Source organism: Myripristis murdjan, chromosome 10, assembly GCF_902150065.1.
Source record: "Myripristis murdjan chromosome 10, fMyrMur1.1, whole genome shotgun sequence".
NCBI lineage: Eukaryota > Metazoa > Chordata > Actinopteri > Holocentriformes > Holocentridae > Myripristis > Myripristis murdjan.
This window is the reverse complement of record NC_043989.1, coordinates 24450167-24460166: the sequence shown is the minus strand read 5'-3', so window position 1 is coordinate 24460166 and position 10000 is coordinate 24450167. Positions and strand designations below refer to the sequence as shown.

At 40.5% G+C, this 10000-nt stretch overlaps 1 protein-coding gene across 1 annotated transcript in view; it reads right to left on the bottom strand.

Annotated features, from left to right (window-relative positions):
• The window catches only part of LOC115366287 (AF4/FMR2 family member 2-like), a 65341-nt gene extending 63056 nt beyond the window's left edge, over nucleotides 1–2285 (bottom strand). The window contains exon 1 of the mRNA XM_030061642.1: nucleotides 2245–2285. The gene's annotated coding sequence lies outside the window, so the exon portion shown is untranslated. The remainder of the gene's footprint in view (nucleotides 1–2244) is intronic.
• Nucleotides 2286–10000: the final 7715 nt, after the last annotated feature.

Below are 10000 nucleotides of genomic sequence, written 5' to 3'. Positions count from 1 at the left end.
ATTTCTGTCATTCACTCACCCACCCACACAACCACACACACACACACACACACACACACACACACACACACACACACACCACTGATACAGAGTCATTATCTCTCCTTGCACTGTCCATGACACCTCAGACACAAACACACAAAATGTTCTTTCCGGTAAAAAATAAGCCACATTTATCAAACTAAATGCGAAATGTGGTTTAGGCATTGAACTAACTCAAGGTCAATAAACACTTTATCATCATCCCATTTATTATGAAGCGCTTCCAGCTTCAACTTTCAACTTAATTTGTCAGTGAATCGGCTTTGCAGCAAAACAATATAAAGTTCATATTAGTAAGAATATACATAAAGAGAATGAGCAGAGGGAACAAATGTTATGTCACATTTATGATCATGCTGTACTTTGCCTTGTATGCGTCCACACTGTTCTGCTGCTAAGTCGGATAATGATGTGTTGACTTGAACTTGAACCTCAGAATTTCCGACTTGTAAATTGTGACAACAAGGTGTCCACGTTCAAGTTCAAGTTCAGGTTCAGGTTCAAGCTCAAGCTCATCTAAAGCCAAACGAGACTGTTTACAGTCTCAAAGCCTCTTTTCTGTGATCCTTCTACCGAGAGAGACCCCATTCCTGGCCTGACAGGTGTGCAACAGGTGCTGACCCAGTTTTTGGTTTCAACTTAGGAAAACATGATTCTTGTCTTTGGTATTCCCCATGGAGGAAGATTCAGAGTTTTGTCTTCCTGTGAGCATTCTGGTAAATGGTATATTTCCCCTCACTAAAGCTAGTGGTGAGGTTGTGCTGTGTACGATTATGAATGATGGGAATCATCATTTAAGACAGCCTGGGTTGGCAAACGCACACCCTTCACTTGATTTTAAGCAATCAACATTCTTTTGAAAGTGAGAAAATGGGAACTTATAGCCGCTTTAAAGCTGGATGGCAAGAAATTTCGATGACATGTCCAAATGTGCCAGTCTTGGTAAGCGAACTGTTATGACAGACATAAAATTCAATGAAAATAATGTATTTTAAATGGCAGAGGATCTCTCATGCAAGACATTGAGCGTAACTGTAGGCAGACAGCTATAGCTTTTGTGATGTTGACTTCCTTAATGATGAGGATTGAGATTTTTTTTTCAAGAAGTCATAAATCCATAGACTGTCAAATAAAATAAGCCTGTAGCATCAACAGAGACTCAGAAATAATTTTGTGCATGGTCACCATTGAGCCAAGCTCCTCAGAAGTCGGTGTAGCTTGTTGCATGTGTCTGCGATACCTCTGCACAGCATCAACTTGAACAGTGCACGCAGACAAAACAGCAATGCCTCTGCTGTGATTGACATGTAACTGAGTTGTCACAGAATAGAGAAAATGAACCAGAGGCTTCCACTCCGACTCGCCTTGCCTCACATTTTGAACTCCCTGATCTTTCCACTTGACGTGGCTAAAAACCGCAGACGGAATTCAATAGCGCACCGATATTATTGACAGTGGCTTTTCATGCAGCTCACAGCGCACTATCTGTCACACAGCCTGTTGGCCACCATATTGATTTGTGAATGAGAGGGAACGAGGGCAGAGAGGGATGGAGAGAGTAAGGAGGAGAGAGAAAGCAAAGTGAGTGATAGATGACAGGCAGAGAGCCGACAGAGACAAATACAGAGAAAGAGAGACTCGGAGAGCGAGGCCGAGCGAGAGAGAGAGACTTGACATAAAGCAGTCAGCGAAGGTCTTTGTCTTTATGGCCGACTGCAAATCTTCTGACTGGCAAGAAGATTAGTGGGGAAACATTTCAGTTTTTGACGTCACTCTGAAGAAACACAGGAACAAAACAAAAAGAGAAGACAGGAGAGGAGAGGGGAACAGTGGAAAAATATGTCGCTTGATGTAAGCTTGAAGACAGGGAAAGAGGGAGGAGAGAGAGAGAAAGGAGAGAAGATAAAAGGAGGGGACAGGAGAGAACGGTGGAAATGACCGCTGCATGATGTCATTTTGTAGAAACCAAAAACAAAAAAACGGCCAAGACAACAATCTCCTTTGTGTACTTTCTGCCTTTTATTCCCTCTCCCTCTCTCCCATTCCTTCCTAAAATCAGACCCTTGGGAGGCAGAGGAAGGTCTTTGTGAGCAAACAGAAAACAGCTGATAATCTGTGCAATTAGTGTGAGTGTGTGCGCATGTGTGGGTTGTGTGTGGGTTTGTGTGTTTGTGTGTGTGTGTGAGTGTGTGCCCAATTTACCCGCAAAATCTCTTCCACACAGCTGGAGTCATTTGGTAGGCTGACCTGGAGAAAGGAAAACAGAGAGACAGATAGACTGGCTGAGACATCTAGAAGCTATTTATTGCACCATTACATTACATTACATTACATTACATGTGAAACAGCAGGGACAGAAACTTTTGGGGCGACAGAAAATTACACCCCCACTGCCATAATTTTTTCCCATGAATCACTCATTCTGTATGAACACCAGAGAGGCCAGTGGATTTTGGAGGCCATCAAGCTGTCAGCCGAGAAGGGTAAATTTAATTCTAGCTGCTATTTCCTTGGGTGATTTAGAAAATCCAACACCACTGGCTCGTGCGGAAAGTGGGCGAGGAAAAGTCATGGAGGGACATTTTGAAAGCTGACATATTTCAGTTCTCAAATTCAAAAAAGGCCATAAACTGACTGCGCCCGAGCCTTTCTAGTGTTAACCACAGGGCTATTTCTGCTCCACAATTCATGGGACTGGCTGGGGTTCCATATGCGCAGGCAGAAAGAGGCTGTTTGAGCTTACAAGTGTCAACTATACGCTCATTGAATACAAAGGCTGAACTCGCTGCTCGTGCTAACCACCCACTTAGTCTTCTCCTGTTTATTCCAAACAAACTGGAAATGTAAAATGCATCGCTTCCTGTTTGCCAGAGGGCTTGTCCCAGGGAAAAAAAACACTACTTAAGTATTTAGAGCAGCAAACAGCAACCGACTGAATTAATATTGTGTCACATCAACTGATAGAGAGCAGCCAAAGACACGTACACTCGTATATATAATGTCGTGATTATTTGGAACTCATGTTTAACATATTGCAGCGCCAAACAATACCTCATACCCCTGTCTCACACGCCATCAGATTAATAGCATCAGCATGGGCAGAGGAAAAGATAAGTAACCATGGTGATGACGATGAGGTCATCTTTGGCCTTCAGCCAATGACTGATAAAAAACCAAAACAATAAAACTGACTCTAGTCTGTGTGTTTTATGTGTGTGTGTGTGGTAGAAGGAGTCAGTGCTGCTTGAGCTCACCGGTGAAATATCCATCTGTCTGTAAACAAGTCTAGTTTTACTAGACATGAGCTGTGCTTCAGGAGCAGCTTACATCACCGCCAGGCTAACTGGACAGCGGCTGGACCGTAACACTACTGTCGCCCAACAACCTGAGGCTGGCTGGAGACTTTAGGCTGTCGTCAACCAAAACCTGCCATCTTAGGCCGATGTTACACAGAGCGACTTCCACGCAATCAGTTGCATCTGGTAAATTACACCGTGGTCTGGGTCAATACTCTTTTTTCATTGGGAAGCAGATGTGCATTTAAACTGTGTATTGCACACTTAGTTCAGCTCAACTTTACTCACTGCTCTAAAGTCATCGGCTACTCAGTGAGTAACCATGGCAACGTTAAAAAGCACCGCTGACAAAGTTCACTCGTTATCAACTGTGGCAGCACAGCTGAGTCACTGACTTGATAAACTAATGATTGGGAAAACACACCAACGGAATTTTTTATATCATTGTCTCCTTTTTCCTTTATATTTTTGGCAAATGGCCACGGTCCTGTGCCAAGTGGAAGCACGACGGCTTTAAGGCACAACATGGAGGCAAACACCTACTCGTTGATTATCTCTCACTTAAATTTCAGCCATGCCACCAAAAATCATATGGAACATTCCAAAACAATGATGATGCCCAGTCCATGATTTTTATTGGAACTGAGCTCCAAAACAAAAATGGTTGAATGGAACCATGTTGCATGAAAAAGTTTCACATGCAAAGTCGGCCTAAGAAACTTCTTATTCGCATGACGATGTGAAATGCAGTGAATTTCTGTTGTATATGTTGTATGTTCGATGTGATTATCTAGAAAATGAACAGATCACAGTAATAGAGACAAACTCAACAGATAAGGGTAAATGTAGCATTCTACCGCAGATAAATTATATCCATATTGATTTTAGACAATATAATATCACAAGCAACAAGCCAACAGTGACCATGATATCCCCCATGATTAGTGCAAGCCCCCGGGGTGTGATTATTATCTGTATCTGTGTGTGTGTGATGTCTGAGACATTGCTGCTTGAGGCTTGGGGACTCTTTGGCCTGCTGGTGGCGCTGTGGTGGGCCAATCAGTTTAATATTAGTGATACTGGATGTCCATGTAAAAACACATCATTCCTCACAGATTTGTCAATTTTGACCCGGCAGTGTCTGAGATAGTGAGCGTGAACCTCAGAGCCCTGTTGGCCTGGTGGTGGCGCTGTGGGAAACCAATCACATTTATATTCAAAATGGAAAATGCAAGGACTTCAGTGTCAAAATCCACCATTTGCCCAAAGTTTTATAAAGGACCATCACTGAGAATATTGGCAGCCTCTACCAGCCTCTCCACTGAGTTTTATTTACTGTTTGCCTTTGGTTTAGATTTAGAGGGAAAACTCCTGTGGTGCTTTATGGCACAAAACAGGAAGAGGGCACTGTTGTTCCTGCACAAACTGAGCTAAAGCTGTCAGAGTGTCTGCCAATGGAAGGAGAGAAAGGCTGATGGGAAAATCAATTCCAACAATTTAATTTCTTCAAAGCCAAAAAGAAAACAAATGCAGGAGGGAGGGACACAAGCAGCAACAGCTTCTTTCTGACAGAAGCTCATGAACTTTATGGGAAATGTGGCTGTAATTTTGAGAAACATCAGCTCTAATAACAGCTCTGGTGTGAGAAGCTACCAGGCGTCTCCAGCGTGATCTCATTTGTTTACAGCGATCAAACCAAGGTATCACAACTTATTAGACGGTGATATATATATGGATGCTTGAAAATGTGACACGTAGCACCTTTAATAAAGACATTGGCATCCCAAACTGACGAGAAAAACAGTTCATTTCGTGAGTCATATTATTTAATTGTTTCACAGTCAAGCTTCATGGATGGAAAAAAAACGAACCTTTAAATAAGACATTTCAGTGGAAAACAGCCACAGAGCACTAATGGAAACATTGTGGCTCACACTGTTTCAGGCTCACTGAGTCTGTCTATTTCTGTGTCTGTCAATCCAGCCAGACATCCATCCAATCTCGCATCACTATATTTGACTGGCCCTGCCAACACATTCTCATTCCCAGGTCGTCAAATACCGCAGCTTGGTTCCACCCCTTTCAGTCTGATAACCATGCCAAAGGCCCCTTTCAGTGTCAGGACATCCGGCTTTCTCGCTTTCATCACATATCAGTGTCACGTGGTTAGGCTTGAGCAACAAAAACACTTGGTTAAGGTTAGGAAAAGGTTAGATTAAGGCTTAAAACCACATAGTTAAGGTTAGGAAAAGGTTAGGTTTAGGCATAAAACCACTTAGTTAAGGTTAAGGAAAGGTTAGATTAAGGCTTAAAACTACATGGTTAAGGTTAGGGAAAGGTTAGATTAAGGCAAAAAAAAAAAACTTAGTTAAGGTTAAGGAAAGGTTAGATTAAGGCTTAAAACTACATAGTTAAGGTTAGGGAAAGGTTAGGATTAGGCAACAAAATGAAAACTGGACATAGTCTCGGTCATACACGAAAGGTTTTGCTGGAAACGATAATTGAGGTCCTGTTGCTTGCACACATGCCTCTTCATCCTACATCACCTTCCCCTCATACAGTCTCATACAAATGCCAAAGGGTGCTCTAAGGGTGCTAACATTAACACTATAACTGGGTGGTTATGGGTTGATTCCCACTAACGCCACACATACAAATCCATGCACCGGAAGATGCATTGTAAAGAAGTGTACAGCAAATGGCTTACGCATTGTATTATTCATCCCACTGACTCATCTAAAAATTATGATTACATTCCTATTCCTAGTTTGGTGAATATTAACTTGCTTTAATGGATTTTAATGGAAACACTGCTCTGCCATTAACAGGGGATATGTGTGTCTGTGTGTGTGTGTGTGTCTGTGCACCTGCTCGTGTGTTTTTGTGTCTCTAATTGATCTTACTGTGAGATCACGGTCAATGTCAAGGACTATGAGATGGTGGGAATAAAAAAAAGCAATGAAAGAGGAGAGAGAGCGAGAGAGAGAAAGTCGTGCCAGTCAGCCTGTTTTGCAGGAGGAGAAAGGAGAAATGCAGAGAGAGAGAGAGAGGGAGAGAGAGAGAGAGAGAGAGAGAGAGAGAGAGAGATTTGGCGGAAAAATATAGCCGAGGCAATTACTGAGGCAGAAATCCTTTCTCTCTGAAATATCTGCTCCGATAGATAGACGTCTCGCGCACACACACACACACACACACACACACACACGCACACACACGTACACACACACACACGCCACATGTCTATGTTCGCACACACACACACACACACACACACACACAGACACAGACACTCGCATGCGCACACACACACACACACACACACACACACAAACAATCCAATGCAAACACAAAGCCGAACACACTCAGTGACAGACAGGTACATGTACCACACACACACATCCACACACACACACAGACAAATAATCCCCTGGCATGGTGGCATATCTGCCTCTATAAAACACATTATTTTAGGCACCTGATTTTTGAGTCTTCCAAAAAATAAAACAGCCAAAAAAAAAAAAAAAAAAAAAAAAAAAGTTGAATTCATTATTGAGTCTCTGGTGAAATACTCAAATCCTTGCTTGGAAATTAACATGGACATTCAGTGAGGTACCGCGAACTGCATTTAAACACACTTTTCACACAATTCAGCCCGTCTCCTAGCTACTAATGCATGCAATTCAAATGGAAACCAACATATTTCCACTGTTTACAAGTCACATTCACACAGCCAAATCCAGGATTAACACTATGTACTGTACATGTTTGTACAGTTTTTAAATCTGAATGATTAACCTGTTAATGTTGATTTGTTTTGTAATCACTGCATTGCATGTCAATGAGCTGGCAGACTGCGATGAATGTAATGAATACAGAGATGACAGCACCTAATATCTAATACAGACTACCCATCCATTTATTGGCTGCTTGTAACAAAAAGTAGTATCAGTTGAGTAGCTGATATTTTTCTTGTTGCAGAGAGTATAAGTGATGAAATCATAGACACTAAAATGTTTCGTGCTACCAAAATCATGGTGTAGTTTGTGATTCCAACAATAAAAATAAAGGATGTGAATCTTTGGCTCACTATTGAATCAGTTCTATTCACAGTTTAGCAGTTGACTATTTTATTTGAAGTTCCCATAAAATTAAGCAACATGAATTCATCCTGCACTAATTACAACTTTCAACCAGTATATCAATCAAGATATCACCAATATAACCAATATATATAAACCGGTATCATTACGGTTTATATTTGTGAATGATGCCTTCCTGCATTATGTCCCACCCCTACATCCTTTTTCAACAAATTCATTGGAGCTTTGAGAATTATTTTTCTTTTTCTGGAATGGCTCAACTAAATTTAAGTTTGTAAAATGCAATTTGAGCCACTGATGTGATTTACCAAAAATTCATTAAATAGCGTAAGCATCCAGTAATATAAAACTAGCCTTTTTCTCAGAGGAAAACTATGGAACTATATATACTATTGAGGAAACTATAGAATTACTTTATCATTACTTCTTATAAAACTACTGAAAAATATTGACATTAAACGTTGTAGCTAATTGTATTCAGTATTATGCAGTCAGTGAATCTTTATGTATAATATTAATAAAAATAGATCCCACATTAATGCTGTCAAGACATAAAACATGGCCAAATACTTGGCTGAAATCAATAAATCCATTTAGCATGCTACAAAACAGCCTAAGCAGCTTTGATGCTCCAGTCCGACAGTTTAACATCCGTAACCAATCATTAATAAAATTTCACCTAAATAATTGATTTTCATGTGTCTGTGTCTATTCATGTCTGCAAATCCACCACAGTGTGTTGTTTCCTTTGTGCTGTAATTGGAAATCATTAAGTGGTGATTATAGTAATATGTTTAAGACTGTTCTTGTGTGTGTGTGTGTGTGTGTGTGTGTGTGTGTGTGTGTGAAAGAGAGAGAGAGAGAGAGAGAGAGAGAGAGAGAGACGAGGGATGGCAAATAATGAGTCGTTTAACTTTGCAACAGCAGTGAAAGCATGTGACATGAAAAAATAGAAAAGAATAAAAACACAAGAGGACATCTGTACTGTACAGCACAAGCTCACAAACAACAACCAAATAATTCACTACTCATACTCACAACAACAGAAACATACTTCAGAGACGTGGAGATTAGTAAAGAGGGAAAAAGGAGAGATGCAAAGAGGGGATAAGAGAAAGATACACAGACAAAATCATAACGGCATCAGATGCAGAACTTAATGAATATAAATTCACTCAATTTCCTGCCACCCTGTTTCTATTGCTTTTTTTTTTTTTTTTTTTGTATTATTAGCGTATTGTTCACAAGAAGATTAGTTTGTTGGCTAATTTACACAACACACTGTAAACAGAATTTCATCTTTTTTCATGTTGTCCCTCCAGACACCAGAGAGGCCAGAATGCATGATAGAAAAAAACAAAAAAACAAAACTGTTGCTTTGCTATGCTGAAAAAACTCAATGTCAAACGAAGAGTGTCAATCATCCAGTCAGTCCGATTGAAGTTTTGAATCCAGACTGAAGAAGTCCAAAAGGGTTTGAAAAATCTTCAAGGATTTTTTTTGTGTCCACAGGCTTCTTGTCTATTCAGTTTCATCTGTTCCTTTTATCATCCATATTTCAGCTGTTTACAGAGCTGGAGTGACCGCCATCACTGGGATTACCAGCATGCTAGACAGATCACAAGCACTGCCCTTAGAGAACTGCGTGTGTGTATGTGTGTGTTTGTGTGTGTGCATGTGTGTGTATGTTTGCATATGAGTCAGTCTGCCTAATAAACTCAGACTGTACATTCAAAAGCAGCTCCACCGCCTCAGGCTCTGTCTTTACAAATTTCCATTGATTTCATTTCTCAAATAAATAAGTAACACGGTCAAATATTGAATTAAAATGCGATGCAAACAGAAGAGGGTCCACAGCATGAAATTAATACTCTGCTCAAAGATGACAAACTCTTGCCAGCCATCATGTTGACCTCTATTTCTGCCTGCCAGGAAATAGCTTGCCATTGTTACAGGAGGGTTGTCATTTCGTAGTGTTAAAGCTGCAATACAAAGGTGTTCTCATATTTAGAAAAAATATATAAAAAAGAAATATGTGAGGGATGATGTGCAGCCAGCTGGTCATTATTGCAAAAAATAAGCCATATACATGTGAAGTGGAAGAGTCTTGTGTTGCCCTGAGGAGGTAACAGTTTATGACAATGACCTGCTGGCTGTGTCTCTTTTTACACCTTTATTTATGAAAGAAAGCAATAAGTTAACACAAAATATTAATTCTGAGATTATTTTACTAGCTTTCAAGACTCAGAGTTCAGACCATGAATCAATCAAATAAATTCAAAGTGATATCCATGTCTTGGTAAAGGTGTGGCTTCCGGAAGATGTTATTGTCAGCTAGTTGGATTAATGTTATTAAATGGACCAGATGTTCTGTGCACAGTTAAAGCAAACTGGCTTGAGGTGACTGTCTATAACAACAATTATTCATAATGATGGTCAGTATTGGGAAATATCACAGCACAGACTGATGCCACTGACAAACCCGACTTGAGTATTCAACAGAGCTGTGTGATACTGTGATGAAGTCAGTGGAAAGAGTGGTGGTGCAGCACCTTCTGCCCC